Genomic DNA, 14,387 nt, shown 5'->3' on the forward strand with positions numbered 1-14,387 from the left:
GACTGAGCCAGCCAGGCACCCCAAGAGATTTGTATTTATCCCTCCAACAATTACTATGGGAAGAATCATGGATATTTAATAAAGAAGAAAATGCAAATCGCTGGTGAACATCACATGCAAAACTATTTGTTTTTACAACATACTATTCTTAAAACTTTTGTACCCTTACACAAACGAAAGTAAGAGCACAAAATTTTCACTTTATGAACTCTAAGAAAACTTTCTTAAAATGTAACTTACTTCCCTTTATTACATAATTAATTAGAATTGTTCTTTACCCCCTTGTTTTGTTTTTAACGTGCCAGCTGACAACATTTTCAGGCACACCTGATCAGTAGAACTAAATTTGTCCCCAGTGAAGGCAGAGCCTAGTTATTACCCTTGTCTTGTCCTTTGTCCTGAGCATATACTCAGGTTGTGCAGTGTAGTGCACATGTATTTATATGTATTCAAAAATATTCTGTAATCACTCTGAGATTCTGAGCTCTGGTAGCACACACTCTTGTCTCTCTTGCATTCCTGTTCTTTATTCTCACCACCACCACCACCACCATCTTATCACCGTCTTCATAAATGAGGCCTTTGCCACTCCCGTGCCTTCCAGTCTGCCAGCACCCTCTGGCTTCCCTCCTTTCCCTACTGAGTCAGGATGTCATGACCTGTCATTTCAGCTGCTCTTCATTGGCTCATTTACCAACTCCTTGTTGCCCTGACCTTCTTTCGTTCTTTCCTGGTACTCCTGCCCTTTCCTTTAGTCTCTTCAGTCCTTTGCTCCCCGCTTTCCCCAGGACTTCAGCCTTCTCCAGCTTCTCATTTTGTACAGTCTCTATGGGTAATTGCAGCTCTTCACATGGGTTTTACTACAACCCAAATATTAATGAGTCTCAGTGTTGTATCACCAGGCCAAACATCTCCCCCAGAACTTTAGATTTGCACTTCCAGCTGCTTATTTGATATCTCCCTTTAGATGGCACTTCATATTTTTTAAACATTTTTTATTTAAATTCAATTAATTAACACATAATGTATTATTGGTTTCAGAGGTACAGGCCTATGATTCATCAGTCTTATATAATACCTAACCTAAATTCCACCCCCCTTGAAACTTACTTCTTTCCCTGTTTCAGTTAGTGATACTCTCCAGTTACTCAAGAGCATTTCCCGGATGATTAATAATGGTGAGTACCTTTTCATGTACCCACTGGCCATCTGTCTCCTGCTGGTACCATGATTATCTCCTGTCTCATTGGACCCACTATAATGGCCCCCAGAATGGCCTTCCTGCCTCATTTATCCCTTTTAGCTCCATCTTCCACATTGCTTCCAGAGTAATCTTCCCCCAAATGCACATCTGACCTAGTCTCCCTCCCTGCTAGTGAAATCCTTTAGTGGCTTTCCTACCGTCTTCAGGAGATGATGCAGAGTTCTGAGCATGGCCCTTCATTTCTGGTCCCTTCCTGTCCTGCTATTTCATTCCTGCCACCACCACCTCATGCACCGTTTGCCCTAGCAATCCTGAAAAACTTCCAGCTTACCAACACACCATGCTCATGTGTCAGCCTGTCTACCCTCCCCCACCTTTTCTCCTTTGCCCTAGAATGCCCTTCCCCCATTTCCCTGCATTCCTCTCTACCTGGTTTATTCTCAGTTTTCTACTTGTCCTTCAGGTTTCAACTCTAAGAGGAAGTGACCTTTTAGCAGTCCCTCCCTAAGACCCCACACACTATTATGTGCCACTTCTGTGCCCCAGACTGTGTGCATGATAGCCGGCACATACTTCTCTTGCTGCGTTTATGATACTGGTTTGTCATCACTGGTTTTCATAGCTTTCTTCCGCCCCAGACTGTGATTTCCTTGAGAGCCAAGATGTCAGTTGCCCTTTTCTATCTCCTGTGCCTAACCCAGAGCAGATGTTCAGTAAATGTTTGTTGAATGAATGAATCAGCATAAACACTGGTAGAGACAGTTTTATGGGGCTGATTAGATTAATTTAAAAAAGATTTATTTTATTATATTTTAATGAAGTTTTTATTATTTATTTTAAATTTTATTTGAGAGGGAGAGCAAGAGAAAGAAAGCATGAGTGGAGGTGGGGAGGAAGGGGGGGTAGAGGAAGAGGAAGAAGCAGACTCCCTGCTGAGGAGGGAGCCCGATGTGGGGCTTGATCCCAGGACCCCGTGATCATTACCTGAGCCCAAAGCACACACTTAATGACTGAGCCACCCAGGTGCCCCTTATTTATTTATTTTAGAAAGAGCAAGCGCTCATGAGGGGAGAGGTCAGAGGGAGAGGGAGAAAAGCAGACTCCCCACGGAACGCGGAGCCAGAGACCACAGGCCACACAGGGTTGATCTCATGACCCCAAGATCATGACCTGAGCTGAAATCAAGAGTCCAGTGCTTAACTGACTGAGCCACCCATGTGCCCCTAGATTAATTCTTTATACAAAAGAAAACGTATATACAACGAGTAAAATAATATAGCTGAGCTTATGATACAAATGATGTCTCCCCTTCTACTTCTCTGTATCCCCAGCTTTACTCCTGAAAGGTAGCCTCTTTGAACCTCCTATCTTTTGGGATTTCCTGGTGGCTACATCTCTGTGTCTAGAAACTGTACACATCCTAGGAGGTGCTTTGTTCTCATATACTTTTTTATATCTTAAAATGTTTATTTTTGTCAGAATAGCTGGTGATTTTCTGTTTCTGGTTTATTACTATAAGTGTTCCCTTTCCATAAAAATTCATTCAAAATTATTCTGATACACCTTTAATGTCTATTTTATGTAAGTCACAATATATATGTAATAGATTAATATAGTCATAAGTTTACATGGAACATAAATAAGTAAATGTACAAATGTCAGGGATTTGGGCTCTAAGATATTTTCCTGAGAGGGTTGTATAATCAAAAAGATTTGGGGCTACTGCTCCAAATAATAGGCTTTTATCTGTTTTGTTTTTTTAAAGATTTTATTTATTTATTTGATAGAGAGATAACACAATTAGGGAGGAGGGGCAGAGGGAGAGGGAGAAGCAGGCTTCCCGCAGAGCAGGGAGCCTGATGCGGGACTCCATCCCAGGACCCTGGGATCATGACCTGAGCCGAAGGCAAACACTTAACCTACTGAGCCACCCAGGCGCCCCTTATCTGCTTTTTTGATTGATCAACTTTAGATATTATCTATTGACTTTCCACTTAAAAAACTAATGTTTAGCTTTCTAACACTACAGTCCTCATTCTCTCTTCCAGTGTTTGATATAGTAGTTAATTTTACTTCCTCTGCTGCTTAACTTAGTAACTTTGGATAACGACAGCTCTATTTCTCATCTCATCCACTTATGACAGTCTTTGTTGACTCCTCCATTTTAAAAAATGGGCATTAGAACATGTGCTTCTTTTTCCATCTGTTTTTCTCACTTTCTGTCAGCGACACTTATTTTACATTGTCAAGGTTGATAACTTTTATATTTTGTCCTGTTACCAAGGACAACCAAGTCTCCATATAAGTTGAATCTAAAAGATGGAAACTATAAATAGTATCATACTGTCATGACCTGTTAATTTTTCCAGAAAGGAAAGTTTCCCTTATGAACCTGAGACCCATTGACTGCAGCCTGAAGTTACTTTCTCCTTGTCTGGAAAGCAGGTAGAATTAACAGACAAGGACAAATGCCTCTTGTTATTAAGCACATTACTGCAAGGATTTGTCCTTTTCCAGAAGCTAAATCATACGTCTGCCAGGAGGGAAGAGAACATGTGATGTTTGTACATTCTCTATAAAAAGTTCCTTTTTGCTTAGAAATTATGCTTGCTTACTTTTTAATATTCCAATTAAAGAGTAAAAATTTTGTCAAAGCCTAGCCTTTGGGATCTGTAATGAAGTAACAACAGTTATAATTTGTGATTACCATAGGCCACAATTTCTTCCCTGAGCAGTCAATACACCTTATTTTTCTGGATGGTTACCTGGTCAGCTATAGGGAGCGGACATTTCTTCTGACATCTGCCCCCAAATGCAAGTGAACCGAGCTAGTTCTGGAGTGCTGGACCATTTGAATAATGAGAACAACTATCATCTTTAGGGAGAGTAGTACAGGTAGGAAGGGGCCATCATTTGGTGGCCACACCACAATTTCCACATTTATAGAAAATACGAGTGAAACATTTTTGGCCAGTCTTTCTTTTGGGATCCTGAAATTTATGTCTTGAAGCCAAAGTATCAAAGTTAGTTCTGGCCTAAGATGAAGGGCATCTCTATTTATAGTAACCCCTAAAATATGATTCTATAAATATTTAGTGCAGAACCAATTTGTGTGCTAGGATTACATTTTCTTCTCTCTAGGGCTGGGGTTATGAAGCCTGGACTCTCAAGATTCTGTGATTGGTAACAACTAGATCCTCTTTTCTCATACTCCATTAAATCCTTATAATCGGGGTACATGTAAGCTTGCTTCATATTTGAAATGTAGCTTTTTTGTGCCTTTTTTCCCCCAGGGAGTTTCTCACTGCCTTTCTTCTTTTTCTTCTTCTTCTTCCTCCTCCCCTTCTTCTACTTCTTCGGGCAAAATATATCTTTGTCATGGCCTCACTTCTTCTCTACTCTCAGTTGTATTTATTCTGTGGAATTCCCCTTTGTACCCAAATGCTTTTCTAGGCTACCACACAGCTGTCTTCCAAGGATTTCCATCCACTCTTCTGGGTTGGAATCACTGTTCTCAGGAACCTGTGTCTCCCACAGGATCCACTTCCACTATCCTGATTTATTCCATCATTTTACTGGAATATGTCCTGAAATGAGTTCTTTAAAAGGATACGTGGGAAATAAACTTTGAGTCCTGTCTAAAACTATCTGTATTGTACCTTCATACTGATTTGTGTTGAGTTGGGTGTAGCATTCGGGGCTGAAAATAATTTCCTTCAGAAAATGTGAAGACATGGTTCCATTGTCTTCTAACATCCTCTATTGCTGACAAGAAGCCATTTGTCAGTCATTTCTGGGTGACCTGTGTTTCTGTTCAGGGTCTCCTTTTTATACTTGTTTTGGAATTCTATGAGGAAATGTATAGATGTGGATCTTTTATCAGTTAGTTGTATTGAGCACTCACTGAGCCCTTTCAGTCTTAAGACTTGGGTCTTTCTTCAGCTCTGGGTAATTCTACTATTTCTTAAATAGTTTTCCCCTCTCTTTTTTTCTGTTTTTGGATTGGCTCTTTATGTCTCTTATGGTCTCTCTATTATTTCTGTATTTTTATCCATATGCTCTCGTTCTGTACTTCTCAATTTGGCTTTCCAGATCATCTGTTGATTTACTTTCCTTTTCTAATCACCCTTTAAATTCTAAGAACTTTTAATTTAAAGAGTTCTTCCAAGTTCTTTGTTCCTTTTTTTTGTGGTTTCCTATTCCTATTTTATATGGGTGCAATACTCTCTTGAATCTTTTGATTATAGTAGTTTCCTTAAATGCTGTCTTATGTCCCTTAATTATATTTGTTCTCCCCAGGGTTCTTTTTTCTATTATTTTTTCTATGTGTTTTTCTTAGTTGTTTCTCGTGCTGATTGTTTTCCCCATGTGCCTGGTAGTCCCTGGTTGTCTATTCGTATTTTACTTAATTAATTAATTTTTGTTAAGATTTTATTTATTTATTTGTCAGAAAGAGAGCACAAGCAGGCAGACAGGCAGGCAGAGGCAGAGGCAGAGGGAGAAGCAGGCTCTCCGCTGAGCAGGGAGCCCAATGCGGGGCTCAATCCCAGGACCCTGGGATCACGACCTGAGCTGAAGGCAGACGCTTAACCAACTGAGCTACCCAGGCACCCCTGTCTATTCATAGTTTAGAAATAAGGACTGAGGAACTGGTGTGGATTTTCTATGCCATTTTAAAAGCTGGTCTCTTTCCCCCCCTAGACCCATCACCTGTGTGGATGGCTGACTGAGCCCTCTGTGAAGAGCGAGATGCCTTGGCTGGCCTGCTTGCTCTAGGCCTATGCTCGGACTCTGCCTTTGTGCTAGAGGAGTGCTCTACTGTGGGTAGACTGTACTCCCACTAGATGCCTTGGCTTTCCCCAGGTCATTTGTTCTTTCAGCTATCGGGCTTTTGGACTGAGAGTTAATGCCAGGCTGCCTGTGATCTGTGTGGGGGTGGGGGAAGCAGATGGGGATGCCAACCAGCACAGTTCCAAGTACAGACCTTCAATTATTCCCACTGTCTTCAGCCCCACTTTTCCCTTCTCTCCTCCCTTGTACCTGCTGGCCTGGAGCCCAGAGCCATCAGGTGTCCCTGGGCAGATTGGCTGTCTAGATTCCTTCTAGCATTCCAACAAGCATTTTGGCTTCCAGCTCCTCTTAGCTCGCCTCGTGACTGTGTCTTTCTCTGCCTGTCTCATCCATCACCACAATTCCATCTGCTTTTTGAATTCTAGAAATTTGTTGTATCCTTCATCCACTGGTGAACCCCTTAACTTCTCTTTCCTTTTGCTATTATAGGTTTATTGCCTCTTTTGTCTCCCTTACTTGAGTGTGGTTTTGTAAGCTTTGGGTAGTAAGCCCACATCCTCAACCTACCATCTTGAACTAAAAGTCCTGATACGAATTTTAAACTATCTCTCTTATGAATATTTACCTAACCTGTTTATCTTCATGGCTGCAGTGTCTATTTAAGCATTGCATAATTTATAAATTATTTCAGTAAAGTAAGGCAAGAGAATGAGAGTAAATAACTTCAGAGGGATAAAGATCTAATGGCACAATTTTTCAGAAAGTCTTGTATAATAGCAGCAGTTTATTTTGGAAAAAAATGAGAGAAAACTGCTCAATTAAAGATTAGAGTCTTAAAATTAACATCAGTTTTGAAAAATAGCCTGATATCTATAGGCTGTTGTCAACAAGGATATCACCTGCTCTCTATCAGGTAAGCACTGAACTTGTAGCAGTGACTTAATAGATCTCTGCGCTCAGAATTCACATGTTGTTTTGGGGAGTTTCAGGAGTTGTTTTGGCACTGATGGGTAAGTAATAAATGAATTTTAAAAATAAGCAACAAAAACATTGGGCAGCTATGTGCACAATGCAAATAAGAAAATAGGTGACCTGCTAATGAGTGTCAGGACATCTCTTTGGCCAGCTGGTTGGAGAACCTTGCTGTGGAAGGGATGGTTATCTGAGATCTGACTAAAGCGCAGGGGACAGCCCGGCAAAAACTGGGATCTTGGCATTACCACCAGACAGCATATCCTTTCCATTTTACTCAGTGCTTCCTACCCTTTGGTTTTGATCGTACGTCTGTCCTATAAAGATTTTTATATTAATGTAATGAATTGCTTAAACATTTCATAGCTTTTAAATAGCACTTGGGTGGAATAAAAGACTCATGAGATAATTTATTCCCCTAGGACGGAGGAGGGATAAACAAGCCTTTTTATACTGTGATAGCAGACTGGTTTGGTAAATATAAGGCCTTAATTATTATGCTTTAAGCAACAACTTAATTTGCTTCAGGCTAGTTCTTAGCTTGTAAGTGGGGTTCATCCTTTGATATATCATGTTGCTATTTTTGTGCTTGTCATTTTGCTCTCACAGTTTCTCTCATCAAAAAGCATTTACTGCTCACTTCCATGGAATCCCTGTGCTGGTGTTGATACGGTGGGCTGCAGATGCACATTAACTTTTATCTTTAAATTGGGTACACTTTTCAAGGAGTATGGGGCATAGATGGTTTGAGGGAGCCAATTTGTAGATCTTTAAATTCCCCATGTACTTTTCCTAACATTGTTCCGCCTAAGAATATGTTTATGATGGAGGTGCAGGGTCTGCCCCCCGCTTCTCGTTCACTGTTGGCCTTCTCACACTATTAAGAAAGAAAGGCATACTGCTCTATCTCAGATCTCACAAAGGTCCTTGGATATAAAAACACCAGGGCGCCAAAGGGCAAAATTGAAAAGATTGGTGTCTGTGTGAAGATAGTGGATGACTAAGTGATACTATCTCACATAATGATAGATAAAAGTTTCTTTTGCAATTCAAGTAGTTTCCATTTTTTTTTTGCTCTCATGAAACTGAGTGAAGAACCTAATTGATTTGTTTGCTGATTGACTAATATACTATTAAGTATATTTTTGGTGGTATATGACTGTTATCTTTTTTTTAATGTCGTTCAAAAATTTTTGAAGAATTGAGAGACAATTGCTCTAACAAGATTTCCATTCTCCTCTTCTCATTTATGTGAAACAGGTTTCTCACCATTTAACTTTATGAAAACTAAAAGTAGGGATAGAATTAGTGCCGAACACTATTTCATCCTGACGATAAGTAATAGTCACTGCATGGAAATGTGAACTAATTGAAGAAGAAAAACCTCACCCATCTCTTTTCTAATTTTTTAACTTTATTTTTTAATGAGTTCAGGATTATACAGTATGAGTTCAGAAATATATACAGTATGCCGTGTTATAATACCTTTGTGGCTCTATGATAAAAATAACTCAGGGACATATGGAATTCAAGCTAATTTGCGTAACTGTCACAAGAAAAAAAGCTTTGAATGTATTTCTGAAATAAGTATTTTCATTTAATTGCAGGATCTCAAAACAGCATTAGATGTTGGCCTTGTTTTATTTTTTATTTTTTTGTTTTAAAAAAGTTTATTTAGGGCGCCTGGGTGGCTCAGTCATTAAGTGTCTGTCTTCGGCTCAGGTCATGATCCCAGGGTTCTGGGATCGAGTCCCACATCGGGCTCCCTGCTCGGCAGGAAGCCTGCTTCTCCCTCTCCCACTCCCCCTGCTTGTGTTCCTGCTCTCGCTGTCTCTCTCTCTGTCAAATAAATAAATAAAATCTTTAAAAAAAAAAAAGGTTATTTAAACACTAAGCTAGCTAAAAACACTTTTTGAAAGGTTGAAACACAATTGATATAGAAAAGGCTTTCCCTCTAATCTCAATTTAACATAAATGGAAGAGGTGAAGGGGGAAAGGTAGACAATTTCTTCAGCAGCATACATGGCTAAATCCATCAACCACCTTAAACTGGAATGTCCATTACTGATCCCATTAAAAAGTATTGGGCAAATATCCAAAGTTACCCACTTCATAAACCAGAAGACAACAATTTTAGGGTTACGATAAGTAAAATATTTTTGAAACACTTCAAAAACTTTATCATTAAACTAGGGGAATCATCTCTTACTTGTAAAAAAGAAAGGTATAAGAGAAAGTAAAAGACATTTAAACTAAACTGATTTTTAATCCTTTGAACAAAAGAAATGAAAAATAATGGTTAATTAGCTAAGCTTTGTGCTCTAACCAAACTAATTAATTATGGTGATTTTAAATGGCAACAGCCCACCTGACTGGGTAGTTTGACAGTTTTGAATACTTTTGCAATGATTTTTCTTAAAATGCAAACTTGCTCTCGCAGTTTCTCTCATCAAAAAGCATTTACTGCTCACTTCCATGGAATCCCTGTGCTGGTGTTGATAAATGATCCGGTCATACAATGTTCATCTTATGCATTCTGCATCTTTTTGCCAATCCTGTAGCTAAGGATCTTGTTCCAATCAATCTTAGTTGTGTAATTGGCAACTGTCAAGGTAAAACTTTGAAAGTAGTGTTTGACGCCTTCTGATAATTCTCAGTGGTAGTGGTCTGGTATTCATTTTCTGCAACTTCTACAATCTTTATCAATTTTTTTGCAGTTTGTACTTCATTAGATGCTGTTAGGGAATCTTGTATATCTTTATGACTCACTAACTGAACATTACTATCTTCATAATAATGAACCTGAATTTTCAAGATGCCAACCACTTGAGTGGTTGAAAAAGTGATTCAAACTTCCACTCTGACCTCCAATGACCGTTCCAAAATTTTTTGCTTGGAACTGATGGCTTTCTATGCATACAATAATGGTTTTCTGTCCATCTATTTTTTTTTTTTACCATATAACAATGCAGACCCCATTTGATAATGTTCTTTTTTTTAATTTTTAAAAAATTAAAAATTTTTTTTATTATTATGTTATGTTAATCACCATACATTACATCATTAGTTTTTGATGTAGTGTTCCATGATTCATTGTTTGCGTATAACACCCAGTGCTCCATGCAATACGTGCCCTCTTTAATACCCATCACCAGGCTAACCCATCCCCCCACTCCCCTCCCCTCTAGAACCGTCAGTTTGTTTCTCAGAGTCCATAGTCTCTCATGGTTCGTCTCCCCCTCTCATTCCCCCCCCTTCATTCTTCCCTTCCTGCTACCTTCTTCTTCCTCTTCTTTTTTAACATATAATGTATTATTTGTTTCAGAGGTACAGGTCTGTGATTCAACAGTCTTACACAATTCACAGCGCTCACCATAGCACATACCCTCCCCAGTGTCTTTTATATATGCTCACAGAGCAGTTTTTACTGAAGTTCTCCATGTTTCAACTGTATTTTCTGCTTCATATGGTCTTGGATCAGTTGCTTCCTTTCTTAAGTGATCAAATTTGAAACAGATTCTGTTTTGGGGATCCAAAAACTCTCCATTTCCCAAGTCACCATGTTCTGTTATCAATATCTGATCTTCATAACCTTCAATTTTACTGGAGTAAACAGGTCCAAGTTATACTGTACAAACGCATGAGCTGCTCCTTCCCTAAGAGGATTATCATTATTAAGTGGTAACTGAACATCATTAAACACCTCATTAAATTCTCCAGGAGGGGCATGAATAATGAATTTTGCTGTTCTCTGTGCGCCCTCTCCTCATTAGACAACTGCTCCTCCAGATCTGCCATTTTCCTTCTGGCAACAAACCGGGCATTGGTGACTTGGTGGCAGGAGCCACCTGACTTCCCCTCACCCATCTCTTTAATACGGTTTTATTATGTTTAAGAATCTTTAAAATCAAAATTTGCAGTATATTTATATTTTAATTGATTGGTTAGTAATAATTGTAAAGAAAATGCAAACCAGAAGAAATTGTTTTAACACTTGAAGTCTTTTATTACAGAAAATACAGAGAAATTTAGTTTTAATTTATAGACAGATTTTTTTTGAGGAAAAATGTAACACTGTCCAGTAAAAGACTTTCAAACAGAAAATACATTACATTAGAAATAATTTGTGTTGGAGGAATCACCTTTTCTCAAGCCTTTGTCAAAGCTTACTGTACAGCTTCATTAATCAAGACAGTGCGGTACTAGCAGAGGGACAGACACAGATCACTGGAGTAGCGTAGGGTTCCCAGGAATAGAGCCACATAAATATGCCTAATTAATTTTTGACAAAGAACCCAAAAGCAATTCAAAAGGAGGAGGAATTGCTTTTTAATGAGTGGTGCTGAAGCAATTAGACATCCATTGGCAAAAAAAAAAAAAGAACCTTTACCTAAATCTTATATAAAAATGAACTCAAAATATATCATAGACATAAATGGAAAACATAAAACTATAAAACTTCTGGAAAAAAAGTGAAGAAAATATTTGGCGCCTACAACTAGGCAAAAAGCTCTTAGACTTGATGCCAAAAACATGATCCATAAAAGGAAAAATTGATAAATTTTATCTCATCAAAATTAAGATCGTCTACTCTGCAAATGATCTTGTTAAGAGGATGCAAAGACAAGCTATGGATGGAGAAAAAAATGTTTGCAAGCCACATATCTGACAAAGAACTAGTATCTAGAATATATAAAGAACTCTCAAAACTGTAAAAGACAATCAATCCAATTAGAAAATGGGAAAAAGATGTGCACAGACATTTCACTGAAGAGGATATACAGGTGGGAAATAAGCACGTGAAAAGATACTCAACCTCATTAGCCATTAGGGAAATGCAAATTAAAATTACAATGAGATATCACTGGAAGAGCTAAAATAAAAAATACAACGCCAAATGTTGGCAAGGATGCAGAGAAGCTGAATCATTTATACATTGATGGTGGAAATATAAAATGATACAACCACTCTGGAAAACAATTTGGCAGTTTCTTAAAAAACTAACCATGCAACTACTATATAACCCAGCAATTAAACCCTTGAGCTTTTATCCCAGAGAAATGAAGACTTACTGCTGTGGACTGAATTGTGCCCTCCCCCCAATTCATATGTTGAAGCCCTAACCCCCCCAATGTGTGGTATTTGGAGATGTGGCCTTTAGGAGATAGAGTTAGATGAGGTCACAAGGTAGGGCCCTCATGATAGGATGATAAGAATGATACATTTAAGGTGATATAACAGCTTTATTTTAAAATACCAGTATTTACAATATGTTAGAAGTTACTCCTTTGCAACTACTTAAACTTACAGTGAAAAATTTTAGATGTCAATTTAAGAATGTGTGAGGGGATGTATGGTTTTCAAAATTTTCTTGGGGTTCTGCAAATAAAACTTGATTTCAATAATATATTACCCCTATTGATGAAGGGACTACATTTCAAAATTATATTTTAGAAGAAATCAAAATCTGGGGCTCCTGGGTGGCACAGTCTGTTAAGTATCTGACTCTTGATTTTGGTTCAGATTGTGATCTCAGGGTCATGGGATGGAGCCCTGCGTTGGGCTCCAGGCTCAGTGTGGAGTCTGCTTGAGATTCTTTCTCCCTCTCCTACTGCCCCTCCTACTCATGCTCTCTCTCTCTCTCTCAAATAAATAAATATTAAAAAAAAAAAAGTCAAAATCGTAATTGCCAGAGGTAGTTGAAATAAATATTAAAGAACCTGGGAGCTGCCAGTTAAGGTAGAATTAAAAAGGAAGAAGTGTTGTACTGTGTTTAGATGCTGTCATTGGCCTTTAATGCCTATTTTTTGAATAGTACAGGTGAGTTCAGTTGCTGTGTTCTAAACAGGCAAGAGAAAAAAGGAAAGGGAGGCAGAGGAAGGTTGTATTTTTAGCAGACTATGTTCGGGAGGGCAGAGGGACAAGAGATATTCATCATCCTAAAAGGACTACATCATCCTAAAAGGACTAAAAGGACTACTACCATTAGCTGATGCATGATTTCAGACTTCCCCTTTCTACCTCCCAAAAAGAAAATCTCTTTATGTTTGATGATGTCCCAGTCTTAAGTAGGGGGTTAAACTTTCCATTTCACCATTAGCTGACTTAATATATACCAATACTTTGGGCTTAGCTAATGTTATAGTGTAAATTAACTGCAGTCACTTGATAAATATAAATTAATCTGATCATTTCCTAGTTAATAGAGGAGTGGAATGTGAAGGAAAGGGATATCATGGAATACAAGCGGGTGTTTGGGAAGGTAGGGAAGCAGAGTTATGCTTTGAAAGCTGCAAATAGAAGCAGAAAGTGAGGGGCGCCTGGGTGGCTCAGTTGGTTAAGCGACTGCCTTCGGCTCAGGTCATGATCCTGGATTCCTGGGATCGAGTCCCACGTCGGGCTCCCTGCTGAGCAGGGAGTCTGCTTCTCCCTGACCCTCTGACCCTCTGACCCTCTTCCCTCTCGTGCTATCTCTCATTCTCTCTCACTCGAATAAATAAATAAAATCTTTAAAAAAAAAAATAGAAGCAGAAAGTGAGGTATTTTGGTCTTGCTAATGGATTGCTTAACATGATTTATGAATATTTTGGTTAATATTTTAAAATACTGCTGACTGCTTTATTAAGGAATTTATATCTCTGAAGATTAATTAACCTAAAATAGATCCCATTAAATCAGATTAATATAAAAGTGGCCCATAGCTAGATCTATCAAATAAATTTGAAAGTCATTATGTTATGTAGACTTCCCTCCCCAAAGGTGATAGAAATTAACCATACAAAATGATAGTATTGGGTTATAGATGTCTTATATAGCAAGTATTTTTATTGAAGTGATTTTGAACTTAAAGAAAAGTGGAAAGAATTCTAATGTTATAAGATATTAAGATGAGTAATATGCTTTAGCATTTCAACCCGTGATTTGCCTTGTATCAAGCTCCTTTGTCTTTCTTAGCCTTATTTTTTTCATTTACTGGTGAGATGATAATGATGGTTGATAGGACAGTTCTTTCTTACCTCCCTAGTAACAGTATTTTCAGTAATAAAAGAGGAATGCTTTAGCTTCCTCATAAAATGTTATGATATCCAAAAATGAATAAACTTTTGAATGGCTTTTAAAAAGCATATTATGGCCGTCTACATTGTGTGCTTGCCTATTTTTTGAAGTCAGATTAGTGACATGGCCAATTTCTCCCTTCAACCTGTCTATTTCTCTTGGCATATGTTTATGACTACCTTGAAGAAATCAATGTATTTTTTCTTACTGAGAGTTGTTACTATATCCATTACATAAAGATTTCTCAAAATTGATAGACCAGTTATTTTTAAATTCTGTCATATTGAATATAGAAAATGTCATGTTGTATGATGATAAATGCTTTAACAAACTACAAAGTCGCAAAAAATTTCTTTTTCATTTT

General features: G+C 38.2%; 1 protein-coding gene and 1 pseudogene across 5 annotated transcripts in view; one reads left to right on the forward strand and one right to left on the reverse strand.

Moving 5' to 3' along the window:
- DIPK1A (divergent protein kinase domain 1A) overlaps positions 1–14,387 on the forward strand; it is a 124,680-nt gene that overhangs the window by 13,054 nt on the left and 97,239 nt on the right. The window lies entirely within an intron of this gene.
- LOC135364152 (F-actin-capping protein subunit alpha-2-like) lies at positions 9,495–10,765 on the reverse strand (annotated as a pseudogene).

The sequence above is a fragment of the Mirounga angustirostris genome, unplaced genomic scaffold (genome assembly GCF_029215605.1).
Source record: "Mirounga angustirostris isolate CCGP_5_RB_7025 unplaced genomic scaffold, mMirAng1.0.hap1 SCAF_4, whole genome shotgun sequence".
Taxonomy (NCBI): domain Eukaryota; kingdom Metazoa; phylum Chordata; class Mammalia; order Carnivora; family Phocidae; genus Mirounga; species Mirounga angustirostris.